Source organism: Ambystoma mexicanum, chromosome 10, assembly GCF_040938575.1.
Source record: "Ambystoma mexicanum isolate Mex_15411 chromosome 10, UKY_AmexF1_1, whole genome shotgun sequence".
Classification (NCBI taxonomy): domain Eukaryota; kingdom Metazoa; phylum Chordata; class Amphibia; order Caudata; family Ambystomatidae; genus Ambystoma; species Ambystoma mexicanum.
In genome coordinates, this window is record NC_090932.1 from 468,163,160 (window position 1) to 468,177,580 (window position 14,421).

The following is a 14,421-nucleotide window of genomic DNA, read 5'->3' on the forward strand; positions in this document are numbered from 1 at the left end:
TTACAGATGTTCGAACACTGCTGTTTGGGAAATGACGAAATCCCAGCATGTATTATTGCACACGGGATATGCACATGTTGAGTGATGTACAATGGCCATATAGTATGATGGCAGCGTTCTGGCGGCAGGACAGTACACCAGGAAGATAAAGGCCAAGGCGTGTGTACATGTGACTAGAATCCCTAGTCAAGTGCACGATGCATGCGTTGCACAACAAGCCCTACAAGCGAATGCAGAAGAACAGGTTTGAGCCTCCTCTTGATCAAGATATGTACATTTGACCTTTCAGAAAAGCCTGTCCGTATATGCTATCTACACATGTGTGCGGGCATAGCGTGAGATGGAGAGGGGAAGCCAGGTTTGTATAATGCTGGACCACTCCCACTTCTGAACTCTAAAGCCTGGGGACGATGAAAGGTGGGGGTCCAAACCTGCGACTCCAGCTCTGGCAGATATCAGAGGGGAGAGATGAACTCGATGAACTTTCTTACAGACTCAGGACCTGATTTACAAAAACAATGTTTTACCATGGGAAAGTCCATTGAAAACAGTTTTTGGAAATCAGGCCCTTAGTACATAATGGGATATCTTTCACTCGAGGAGCTCTTTCCTGGAAACCATAAGACTCAAAGGCCTCAGGCCTGATTTACAAAGCGTTTTTCAGTGGGGTTATCCCATTGAAAAACGCGTTTGCAAATCAGGCCCAGACTGATAAATGATGCTGCAAAACCCGGAGTTCAACAACATGCAATTGTATTGCTTTTTGTCTCACTGCATTATTTATTCCATGTGTCAGGTCAATGAAACATATGTATTTATCTTTAATAAAAGACATTTTAAATTTAAATCTGGAGAAACAGAAAATTGACAATTTGGAAAAGTAGCAGCTGTGAATATGGGATTCCTGAACCCTGAATCCATAGATCCGTCTTTTCATCGGCCTTACAGAACTACTGAAGAGCAATACCGCCTTGTTATTTCCCCCCTCGATATACTGTGTTGTCAGTATGTTTCGATCCTACAGCGGATACCATCTGCTGTTGCTAGGCGACTGAGGAGTGCTGAACACAGAGCCCCAGTGATGTCACGACTCTTGCTCTTTCGTATTCCTCTGACGGATGAAGGTAGCAGGAAGTCAAGTTTAAGATCCTACTTTAAAACCTAGGCTCATATCGGCTGACTTTAAATTGCAGCTCAATATGATATGATCGTGCGCAAAAAACGATCCCAAACATATCACCGAGTTTAATGGCCAGTGGAGGGAAACACTGGGGGTTGGGGGTGAAGCTTCAAATGTTGCCATGGCACTGCTCTGTCCAGAGCGGGCGCCTGACAAACCACCAATAATTACATATATGTCTCTATCAACAAGGACATTTGGTACCTTAAATGTGCCAATGAGGAGTATGCTCGTCCTTTTTGCATAGACGTGCATAATAGCCTGGCAGTTATGGGGTGAAGGAGAGCCAAGGGACTTCTGATAGATCACGAGAGCGAAGTTTGAGTTGTCTATGATGTCATTCACATGGTGAATTGAAACCCGTTGGCAGGTCAAGACTACTTAAAATCTTATGGCATATACGGCGTGACCGGCACCTCTGTTCTGCTCCCTGTGCTGCCCTTATGGACCATTGGTACAGAGTGTGGCTGAGGAGGCATGATGAGGGACTGGTGGGCAACCTTGCCCAAAACATAACTTCATTGGGTTCTGAGGCCCTCGCCAGTCACTCTCTACTGGCACACTCTATTCCCATAAAGGCCCGGGTCAACAGAGAAAATGTTGCCTTCCCCTGCATTTCCATCATGCATTGATGCCCTTATTAGCAGAGCGCTTTCCAGGTGGTTTGCCATTATAAAACGCTTCTGTGAATTAGGCCCTTTTAAGTAGCATCTTTATGCAATAGTGACTTCCTGTGTAGGCCACACACAAGAAAGAAACGGCAATAACGCCCCAGGCCGTTTCTTTCCGGTCGCTGATTACTTTGTGGGAATATGCAATGCAGCATTGTGTCTAGTTGGGTCTGTGTGAATTGTTCCCTGTGCTTTGCTTGGACTATTTCCTAGTCCTTTTTGGACGAATTGCCTGCCGTCCTTCCAAAAATAGGAGTGTTACCACTCCCCGTCACATCCCCATCTTTTCCCACCACATCCTCGACTGTAACTGACCCCTGAATATGGTTCTCCCATTTGCATCTACTCGCCGAAATTCAAGATTCGGTTAAATGGAGTTGTGCCTCCTTTTAGGAGAATTATTTTTGAATGAATTGGGTAAATTCATTCATTTTTGCATTGGTATCTTGTCTGTTTGCAATACCACTCCCACGGTAAAGCTTGTCCGACTCGCCACACTCAGCAATAGCCTGCAGAAAGGGGCGGGATGTCAAACATTCATTAGCGTGTCTCCACAAACAATTAGCGTTGTGTGCGAGGTGCTGTTAACCGAACCATTCATCCGGGCTCCCTGGTGGCCCTGTGGGGGCGGACTCGTGGCAGAGCTTGACGCGTCTGTCCAGCTGGCTGTGCTGTGTGGCGCAGCGATGCTCTCCTCGTTAAGTACTCTTCTGAGACCGAGCCGGGATTAAACGGCATCCCACAATTAACACACACGGGCCTTGAATGCAAGGGGAGGCCTGCAAATCAAGATAGATACATGCATTGGAGAGCGGCGGGGTTCAGACAAAGGCGTGGGGCAGTGGGGAGCTGGCTGAGAAGAGAGGGGTTAGGACGCTGGCCTGGCCTGCTTTACATCACAATACCGTACAAAAACCTACAACAACAGGAGACAACTGGGGGCGTCTTGAACCCTATAATGCGCATCGGAAAGTGAAAAGATGTGGCAGGGGCTATGGGGGAAGAGGCGAGAGCTGGGGCAGTGGCAGTGGCAGCTTGCATGGAGGTTACAGCTCCTGACAGGGAATGCCAGGCTCTGCGACTGCGGCCATCAGTCAGTCTGGGAAAACCTGCCCAAAGTGCTTTGCCGAATTGCTTTTACATCGGTCCAGTGGGATCGCGTCCCCCTCTGAGTCGGGAAGGAGAGCGCTCGTGTGCCGATCACAGGCTGATGGATGGCAGCGGGCGCCGTCTCTGGCTGATAGCTTTCGGATGTAGGCCAGCTTGTCTGGTATGACCAAGCGGCAAGGCTTGACTGGTTCAACCACACTTGGTGAAAAACGCCTGCCACCATTTAGGGAAATTGGAAATGATTTACTGTCGGATTCCACCAGCAACTGGTGGGGTGCAGCCAGGATCAGTGGGGTTCTTCTCACGCCCTGTATCCTTTCACTTCCAGGTGGATGTAATGTAATTTGTCATTTGTATAGCACGTTTTCTCATTGGTATGGTCTCAAAGCGCTGTAGCTGAGTGCCCTCTGGGACCGAAATCTGTGGTATGGGAGATTCGTCGGAGGAGTTTAGAATGCGGGTGTGCATTTTAGCCGCTATGAAGGTAGGTAGGGGTGGCCACGTCCCTGCTAACAACCCATGTTGAGCTGGCTTGTGGATGGGTGCTGTGAGCTTGTCGGGAGAGTATGCAAGTGAACACCTGGATAATAAGCCAGCAGGGGTGAGTTTCCTGTAATGTTTATTTTATTTATTTTCTGCATTTTCAAAGCGCTCACACAGCCCGGGGAAGGCACTGTTACAGGAATATGTCGCTTAGTTGCATATTTATAAAGCGCTCAATACCTGGAGGTTTCTACGCGCGAAAAACCTGTGTTGCTTCCTGTCGTCTTGTTTCCAAGGCTGACACTTTGCCGCTGAGCTATCCTCTCGTGATGTTGTGATCAAACTATATAAGGTGCACACATTTTAAGCCGAAAGAAGCCGTTTCTAATTATTTCCTGCAGACTACATTCCTAACATGTGATTTCAAAGTGTTTCTGATCAGATAATCAAATACTCCTGCTGGTAAGTGTATTGTCCCTAGTTGTGACCCATGATCAAATCCTGGCTTCGGCACCTTTTAAGGCAGTCCAAACACAACAGACCAATTCACGGGGTCAAATGTTTTTATCAGGTGAGGACGCTTTTGCAAGGATCTGGAAAAATGTTGCCAAATGCAAGCACTGAACTCGGCACAAAATCACTAGTGAGTGTTGACTCCTCATTTCGAGCTCGAACCATGCTGGTGTATCATTCCTTTTCCCATTCCCACAATAAAAGAGACTACACAACCTTATATTGCAACAAGGTAGGCCGCAGGTTTATTAAGCAGATAAGGTTAAACAACAGAAGTTCAAAGTAGCCCCAGCCCAGCACTTCCTCAAGGTGATCTCCAGTAACTATGCTTTATCTTCCAGGTACAGGTCATCTTTGGGAATGGTTTTTGGGTCAAGCCCCTCTCCTCAATGGTGTCCTACTATGCATGCATTTCAGTAATTGCCACTGAGTGTTGACCAGCCCCTCCACTGTTGTCTATTTCACGACTGCCCATAAGGACTGGAGAGACAGTCATTATTTCCAGAGATTCTGCGGTGGTGCTTCACCTGGAGTCCTGGGGAACTGCAGACTCCACAGTGGTCCAGGTTTGCTGCTCTTTGCCTTCTGGGTCGCCCTGCAACGCGCCTGAAACAAATGAGCAATCGCTCATAAGTATGTTAGCATTGTGCAGGATGGGAGTGTTGTTGATTTCTGGTAGCCTGGAGGCAAAAATAAGGGAGAAGTGACCAGGGACACCCGCACTTGTGTGTGTCTGTAGGGGTAGGGTGACCAGATTTAAAAAGTAAAACACTGGGACAGGGCAACTAAGATAAAAGTAGAACTAACTCTTCAAAGTGGTTGGGAAGGCACTACACTTCAGTAATAGTTGTAGGAGATGGAGGTTTAACTGTTACTGGTGGAATAAACACATTTTATAATGAATTTATCACAAACTGCCACTATCTTAATTTCTAAAATGCAGCAGTTTTTCTGTGTGATATTGTGCATTCCTGCCTGCCAGCTATGAAGACCTACTACAAAAATACAGGACCACTGCAGTTTCCAATGGGAACATAATCTTGAGAAAGGGGGACAGAGCACCAAATACCGGGACAGTCCTGGCAAAACCGGCATGTCTGCTCACCCAACTGTAGGGTAGTCAAAAGGTGGATCTGTTGTTGAAAGCCCCTTTGTATCCTCCTGAGGAGACCGGCCTGGTTCAGTGCCACAAAATGACCGTCCCTCCTATTTTCACCTCTGGCAACAAGCCAATAAACAACGGTATTGTTTAATATATCTATTGTGTTGTGTGCAGCAGCTGTGAGCAAATTGAGAGGGCCTTTTCGATGCGGAAGCGTAGATGTCCTAGCCCCCCTCTGTCGTTGCTCTACCCTCTCTTCCCACTGTAAACCCAAATGTGCCGGGGTCACGGGTGTGAGGGACATGGCAGAGAGACTGCGCTTCAAGGTGCCACTAGGTGCTGATTCCTGCCAGCGTTTTTTGTGTATGATTGCGGACATTGAGTGAGAACGGGGCAGCTAAGTGCATTTTACAGACCGAGTGCTTTCAGTGTGCTTGCGGTCGTAGAAATGCTGCTCTACGATAAACACTCTGGTGTGCTGCCTGGAAGGAACTGTGTTCTATCCCCCCAGGAAAAGGTAGAACACATTTGCAAATGGTATGCATTTATTTGTAGTCTTAAATGCACTACATGCATACAGCGTGGCTTCAAACGCCAAATGTATCGTTTTGCCATGCAAGGGAACGAAAGAGTATTGCAACAGACCGTTCTTAAGAGGGACCTAGGGACTCTCCTCTGGTCAGGGTTTGTAATACAAGGGTGTGGTGGAGGACCCCAATTCCATCCCCAAAGAGACAGATATCTTCATGTTTCCAGACGACCACACTACGTACATTTGAAAACGGCGAATCCAAAGTGGGGACTAGTCAGTGCTTAATTTGTAAAGAAATAAGTGCCAGGGCCAAAATATTTTCCATTACAATAGCACCACTGGAATTGTTTGTGTAAGCAGCTCTGAGTGTGCCATGCAGTGTCCACACTTAAACACATAAAGCAATCAAGGCAGTTCCCTCAAATTGTACCTTCACGAGGCCAAACACCCGTTCTAAACTGCCATGCCATGATGTCCTCTAGCAGCAGACCAGCACAAATAAGGGATGCTAATGACAGCTCTGTTAGATAAAGCATGAATCTGGTCTTTTTTTTGCATAAACAACCTCTGAGGCCTGTGCAATGGGGAGGAGGTCGTGGCTGAGAAAATGTGGACCCTATAACAGGTATCAGAAGCCCGTTTTGTTTAAAACGCTTCCTCAGTTTATTACTGGTCAGGACAACGTTTGTAAGAAGTCCAATCCTTTCTGTACATGTTTCTTTCTTTATTGGGTGTCTCTTGTAGGGTATGCGTTCCTATCTAAAGATATAATTCCCTAAAGATGTTTCTGTATTGGCGACTGCCAGGGGCATTCTCATACTGAGACCCAGCCCCTCCTCATCTAAAATTCCCCAGAAACAAGAAACATGAGAGCCCTTATACCCCATAGAGTGGCTGATTTTGCAGCCATTTTAACCTCAAATCCAAAAAAACTTAAGATGCCTGAGTAAGTATGATGGATAGCGGTTACAAACATTTTAATGTTATAGTGAGTGTTGAGAACAGTGATGTGATCACCAAGCCTTGTGTTGATTATGTGTTTCCTGATTCACATATACAACCTTTTTATCACAGACTTGATTATCAAATATAGAGATCTCTGATCATTGATATAATCCCAAAATGCTCTGTGATTTCATGCAAAGCAGGCAGGAACACTCATTTGTGCTTTTTGGCCCATTTCCCTCTCTGAAACAGGTATTTTGAGAGAGTGCACTAGGAGTGTACCAGAGTGTCCACATTGAATGATAACCTTCTATCAGCAAATCATTCATATCGTTAGTCTTGTGTTACACATTGCAAATAAAAGAAGCGAGGTGGTTCGAACGCATCTCCTGCAACACAGGGCCAGTAGTCTGTGAGCATTCAGAGCATGGCAGGCTGGTCACACCACAGTGTGTCAGTACAGGCATTTTGAAACTGCATTCAGACAAGGCCTTACCTAGGAGCAGGTGACAGAAGAACCATTTACCTGGGCAGCAACATCTGTGTTTTCACATTAGATTTCTTCTGTGTAGTATTTGTTGAATTACAATGTAATTAAACCAGCCTCATTTGTTTAGCAAAGATTTATTGATATTGGACAGGTTTTGTCCATGACAGAGAGGTGTAGTTTAGGAGTGACATATGCCAGTCAGGGGGGCACATTGGGTTGTTTTGCCCTGGGCAGGGCTAGCCTTAAAGCAGGGCCGCCGTTTGACCACCCAGTAGGACATTAGCACGCCGCCCCCGCCACACCAGCTCATGGTGGGAGAAGGCATGACAGGCACCCTTTTGACATGAAATAGTCGACTGGCGCATATTGAAAAATGTGGCGCCCCCTGGGCCTCGCACCACATGACATGGGCCGTGGGTGGGAGAGGGGGGGGGGTCGCTGCCGCTGCTAAGGCCAGCCCTGGGCACCAAGCTGGCTAGATATTGCCCTGTGTAAACATTCGCCACCTCCTGTCAACGCACCCATCTCTCTATATGCGAGCCCTCGGGTCCTCTAGGTTTATTTTCAAACATACACTCAATTGTAACCCAAGCTGACAGGTTGTTGGGAGCAGGAGAGTAATTAACCCTCACCGCAAGAGAGACTAATCTCTAGAAATAGTGCAATTTATGCAAATGGCGGTGCGCTTTTCCCTCGAGGGAGCCCAGCAGTTCCCCGTCAAGCCGGTTCTTTCACAACTCGGTCTTCCCCGTGCTTGTAAAATCATTACTCGGCACTGACGCTCTGACTAAAAGCTGAGCCCTTACTTGTTCAGTCCGCAAGCACCTCATGCACCGATGGAACCACGTCCTTCCGAGTTCAACCGCCTCGCATTCCAGAAATCACGATTGGCGCCTAAAACGCGCCGAAAAATCTCTCACCAACGGTCATCGTCGTGCGACAACTAAAACAGGGAGAGTTCAAAAACAGAAGGGGATTGAAGAGAACGCTGTCACCCGTGAACGTGTTCCTCAGCATTATCGCCGACTTTGTGAGTTTAGCGCAAAGGGTGCTGATTTACAAACAACCAAAAGTTTTCAAAGTAGTGCAACAGTCTCCATGTATGAAGCTCACAAAATTCAAAAACCTTTCAGGATTGAAAGGCCGCATTTATTTTACCCAGTATACTTCACAGTGAAAGAAAGAACATGTATAAAGAGATTGGATGACACTAATAAAAACAGCATTAAAAAAAAATTCAAATTTACCCCTAAAATGTGAATACATGTGTGTGTTATCTGTCACCCAGAGTCACGATTCTTCGATCCAATGCCATTTGAGTGTCTTAATGCATGAAAACGCCCTTCCACAGCTCGTGTGTGGCTTTTGTCCCACATATAATGTTGATCTCTGTGCCCCCTGCATCCGGGCTCCTTGGTCCCTTGAAGCTGGGGAGTCAGCACCAGAAGTTGAATGGCCGAGCATCACTTTGACCAGCACTGATTGCTGGCCCACAGGCAGGGCCTTGCAGAAATAACACACACAGACATGAGTGGTGACAAAATACACTTAAAAATTGTGGAGGACAATGACCACCACCCCTACACAACGGTGTGTTCTTCGGCAAACAGGCTCCCCTGTAGTTCCCACAAGCCCATGATCCAACTACCATCACCGTTTTTACAGAGGACAACATCTCTACCGAAAGATACTTCCCATCTTTGTGGAACATCCCCTCCCCTCTGATTAGGACGTGGATCACGTGTCTCCCCAGCCACACAGTCCGGCATTGCATGCCATGTTCACTTTCCTGGATGATGCACTTTCCTCGCTTTCAAAGCAGATCTCCACCATTATGTGAAGACATACAACAATTCTATGTGGAAACACCTTGGACACCACACACATGCGGTCTGGGTAAGCGAGTCAAACCGGGTCACCAGGAAAAAAGTACCCGCACTCTTTCCCTAGATGTACTTGGTAATAACCGCAGACTTCCTAGCAGACTGACGCCCCATGAGACCTTGAGAGTGAAGCACTGTGGGTCCGGTCCGACTGCAGAGAGATGTTTGGGTTCCCAAATGTACTCAATGTGGAAGTTCTACATCTTCTCCTCTGACTGTGCGCCCAATTCCATGCCATGGGGAACCTGCTAATAACAAGGCAAACACGCTACCATAGGTCAATGTAAAAAAGTGTGATTAAAGATGCACTCCCCGGGTGACTTGTTTAAGATGCCTGTGCGATGGTCCTACACTAGATGGCCTCATGCCGAAGGGATATTTACTCGTACCGATGGACTCAATCAATCTTAACACTTCTGACCCACTTAGGGAGACCAACAAGGCTCCATCATTTCTCCAGTCATCTCCAACTTCTCTAAGGAGCCATGAGGGAACAGTTAGCAACCTGACCCCCAGAATCCATCGATAGGCTGATGATCCATAAATCCAACCCAGGATCTCCCACATTGATGATCTGAAGCAACTGAGACACCACCTGACTCTTATCAAGGAATCTGGTGCATGAAGCATCTCGGTGAAGCTGAACCCCACAAAGACTAGATGTATGTATCCACCTGGGAAACCCTCCAGGCATGTGTCTGGCAGCAGTAAAGATGGACATACTCACGCCACTCTGCACTCCATGTAATAAATCCCTGAGGTCCATTATTGACTGAGACCCTTTTGTTCAAGTCTTCTATTGCAAAGTAAAATGAGAATGTTTGTTCTCTCTGCTCTGCAAAATGAAACCACCATCTCCACAACATACTACCGAACACTTGCCCAGTCCTGGGTGCTCTGCCGCCAGGATGGATGTATGTTTTTGCGCCTCCTTTCCCCTGGGTCTCTGTGGAAAGGTGAATCAATTTTCTGCCATTGCTAGCTCGGAAGGGTAGCAGAACACACTTGAATGTGTGGCACCTCCAGTGGGCAGAATCATGGGTATAGGGTTCCAGCCACGGCGTAGCTTCCCAAGCAGCAGTTCCGTGGAGTGCCTTGTGGCTCTGTCCAGGGTCTCTGTGGAAAGGTGAGTTTGTCTTCTGCCCTTGTTATGCTGGAAGGTTGCTAGATGACACTTGCAGGTGTGCCATTTCCATTAGGCAGAGTCATGGTTGCCAGCGTCCAGACAGCAGGCAGGCCTTGTCCAAACAGCAGGTCACTCCCAATATTTCCCTGGATGGTCTGGAGGAACAGTGTTCTTCCTTCCTTAGAAAGGTTTATTTTCACCTAATTGGCAGAGGACATTGAGCAGACTGTACCGACAACTAAATGGTTACATTTGATTTCATCGAATCCAAAATAAGTAATCCCATGACAACTAATAGCGTAATAACAAATTCCAAAATAACACATTCGTTTTTCGTTGTTTTTTGGGGGGTTCACTCCCCAAGTCCCTCTCTTTTTTGTTTGTAATACTTTCCCCACCCCCAAAACCACTGTTCCCACTCCAACCACTTTGTTTTTTTTCCCAAATTCGTTTTTTTTGGAATTCGCTATTTTTGGTTCATTGTCATGGGATTAGTTATTTTGTGATTCGTTATAATCGTTGCATACCAACTAAATTACTTTTTCACAGTACCCCAATACAGTTGCAGCAAAATCCTTCCTCGTCTGTCCAAATATAATTTTATAAATAAAGGGGGTCACACCGCCTTATAAAGTCATCTTTTCATTGAACATGAGTCTACTTTAAGCCTTCCGAATGGAGCCAATCCAGGCTGCTGTGCCAAGAGACGTTTGCCTGGTGATGTTAGTCCATGAGTTCTTTCTCTGCAGGAAGTAGGGAGGGGGCCACATACAAGGTGTGTGTGACCTGCAAAATTCAGCATGGTGTATCTTGTCTTTTGGCTGCGGCTTCTCCCTTGGGGCTCCATAAACGGCCCTCTCTCCTGTCTGTCATACATCACAAGGGATCTGGTCCGTATCCCCCGGGTGAGATATGCATATTATGCTGGCAGAGGCTGTCCTTGAAGCAGTGGTTCGCACCTGACGCCAGAGGGAAGTGCACGTCCTCTTGTCAATCTTTCCCAGGACAGAACAAATGAAGCCTCCAGGCCTGGAAACAGTGGTCCATTCTGGGTAAAATTCACCCCTAGACAGTGGTACACAAAACTCTGAATGAGTCGCAAAAAATTAGATTGCAATCAAATGACATCCAAGGAGTTTTGGCCACTATAGCGGTATGTTCCCATAGGTCACCATAACAAACCAGATAGGGCATTCATTTCTGAACTACTAGGCCTTGGGGATGTACAGTTATATGTTGAAAACGACTTACTTTTAAGGGGATTCCTGCTCTTATTTAAAAAAGGTAATGCAAAATGTAGAATCATGTTGGTCTTATTTATGCCAGTGATAAACGATTTTGAGGCATGTCCCTGAGGTAGCCTTGACTGTTCCTCCCAAATCCTAGACTGCTGACACTTTGGTAGTAGATTCTGCAACTTCAAAGGGGTACACATGTTCTAACGAACACATTGCCTCGAGCACTTTCTAAAGTGTGACTCCAGTGCGGCTTAAGAAGAATTTAGTGTCAGCAGAATGTGTGTCAGGAATGTATATGTTGCTCTGTGGCTGCCATGTTGCCCAACTGCAGTTGATGGGTTGACAGTAGAAAGGGTCCAAAAATGAGGACACATTTTCATTATCCTTTATAACATGGATAATTTACGAACAAGAAATCTAATTAGCATAGCTCAGTTTGTGCGAAGGCATAACCAGCGTCATTTTGCGTAATGCAATTCCAAAGCATAGTATAGCCTTGCAGATGGCATTCTGTCACACCATATACAGATGCCAATAGCAGCATGAGAAACTAACCCATCTATCTAGTATAAGCTAAGGACTGTAAAAAGGGGAATACAGGAAAATCACACATTAGATTCCTTCTTTCCTTCCTTCCTTCCTTCCTTCCTTCCTTCCTTCCTTCCTTCCTTCCTTCCTTCCTTCCTTCCTTCCTTCCTTCCTTCCTTCCTTCCTTCCTTCCTTCCTTCCTTCCTCCTCCCTCTTCTCTTTCTTCCTTTCTTCTTTATTTCCTCCCTACCTCATTTTACCATATTTTACTTCATTCTGTTACTTTAGTTATTCCTTCCACCCATCTTTCTTTCTTTCTTTCTTTCTTTCTTTCTTTCTTTCTTTCTTTCTTTCTTTCTTTCTTTCTTTCTTTCGTTCTTTCTTTCTTTCTTTCTTTCTTTCTTTTTCTTTCTTTCTTTCTTTCTTTCCTAGCACCCTCTGTTCCTCGCCCTCCCCTTCCTTCCTGCCTTATGTCCTTCCTTCCTTCCTTCCTTCCTTCCTTCCTTCCTTCCTTCCTTCCTTCCTTCCTTCCTTCCTTCCTTCCTTCCTTCCTTCCTTCCTTCCTTCCTTCCTTCCTTCCTTCCTTCCTTTCCTCCTTCCTTCCCTCCCTCTATCCCTCCCTCCCTTCCTCCTCCCTTTCTCCTCCCCTTCCTTCTTTGCTTCCTCTGCCCCTTCTTCCTTCGTTCCTTCGATTTGTTTATTCTTCCATCTGTTGTTCCTTCGGCACACTCCCCACACCCTTACCTCCCTTCGTTCTTTCCTTCACTCTCCCTGCCTCCTTCCCTCCCTGTCTTTCTTTCTTTCTTTCTTTCTTTCTTTCTTTCTTTCTTTCTTTCTTTCTTTCTTTCTTTCTTTCTTTCTTTCTTTCTTTCTTTCTTTCTTTCTTTCTTTCTTTCTTTCTTTCTTTCTCCCTTCCTTACTTCCCTCTGTTCCTCCCCCTCTCCTTCCTTCCTTCCTTCCTTCCTTCCTTCCTTCCTTCCTTCCTTCCTTCCTTCCTTCCTTCCTTCCTTCCTTCCTTCCTTCCTTCCTTCCTTCCTTCCTTCCTTCCTTCCTTCCTTCCTTCCTTCCTTCCTTCCTTCCTTCCTTCCTTCCTGCCTCCCTCCCTCCCTCCCTCCCTCCTTCCTTCCTTCCTTCCTTCCTCCCCTCCTTCCTTCCTTCCCTCCCTCCATCCCTCCCTCCCTTTCTCCTTCCCTTTCTTCTTTGCTTCCTCTGCCCCTTCTTCCTTCGTTCCTTCGATTTGTTTATTCTTCCATCTGTTGTTCCTTCGGCACACTCCCCACACCCCTACCTCCCTTCGTTCTTTCCTTCACTCTCCCTGCCTCCGTCCCTCCCTGTCTTCCTACCTTCTTTCCTTCCGCCATACTTTCCTTCCTTCACCCCTTCCTCCTGTATTCCCTCCCTCCCTTCCCTCCTTTTTTAAATACAGCCCGCCTTTCAGAATCGCTCTGTAAGTGTGGGGCAGCAGGATCGAGCCCAGATAAGCCGTGAGCAGGAAGGTCGTTACCTTGGATAACTCCAGGCACTCCAGATGTGTTCCTGTTACACACCATTGGGCGACATGTGTTACTCATCGCCTCACTCTAGTTAGAGCGCCTGTCAACTAGCACAGAGTCAAGCATCGATGCCAGACTGACCAGAAATAACATACACACACTCAGCTGACTACACAGGACCGAGCAAATGGATGCCGTCTTATCTGGACCATGTGAAGAGGTAGGTGAAATACTTGACCACTTCTTAAGGGGTTAAGAAAACTCCTCGATGAAACAATACCATTGTTTTAATCGATTGTTCCTGTTTATTCGGCTTTTAACTCAGGTGCCCACATTAATGATCCAAGGAGTTAAAAAAAAAATAACCACAAAGCGCCCAGATGCCATGCCCATGGCAAAAGCCGCCCTGTGGTAGGCTTGGGAGCATTTCGTGGACACGTGCATATGCAGACATTATTGTAGATACAGATAGTGAATGGTGCACACGGGCTGCTTCTCGGAGAAAAAACAAAACGTGGGCGTTAAGCGTCGGGGACGGCTTTGGCGGGGAGTGGGTTAAGGGCTGGTCCAGACGGGGCGGGGGCTCGGTCCCGGGCTCTGGAGAGCAGGGGATGGGCTCTCTTCTGCCTGGGCTGTCTCACCTGCCTGCAGCGAACAGAGGCAGCGCCACAGATGTTCATGACAAACACTCAGGTGTGCACAGCGATACCTTAAAGCACTCCCGCCAAATGGCGAACGCATGGGAATGTTCCAGTCCCTGCATCCAAGGCGGAAACGACATCACGTTATGTTACTGCACGCAGCCACCGTTTCTCCGCGTGTATACACCATCTCCATAGCTGCATATTCAACGCCCGTGGTCCCTATATCCGCGCGCTGGCCTTCCCTTCAATGATACAGTAGCGGCGTTTGCTCATCGAGTTTCAGCACGTGTGCAAGTTGTAGTATTTTACTCGGTTGCCAAACATACACGTGTGCGACTAGGTTTAAATCCACACTGTGCTCATTGCAACGTATCCGCTCAATACTGCACCGGCGTATTTATTTCCGTTTGCCATTTCGAACCCGGCTTTAAGTGCAGGGGCCAGTGGGTAAATTAGCTGCGCACAGGTGAAAGCAGGCCTTTC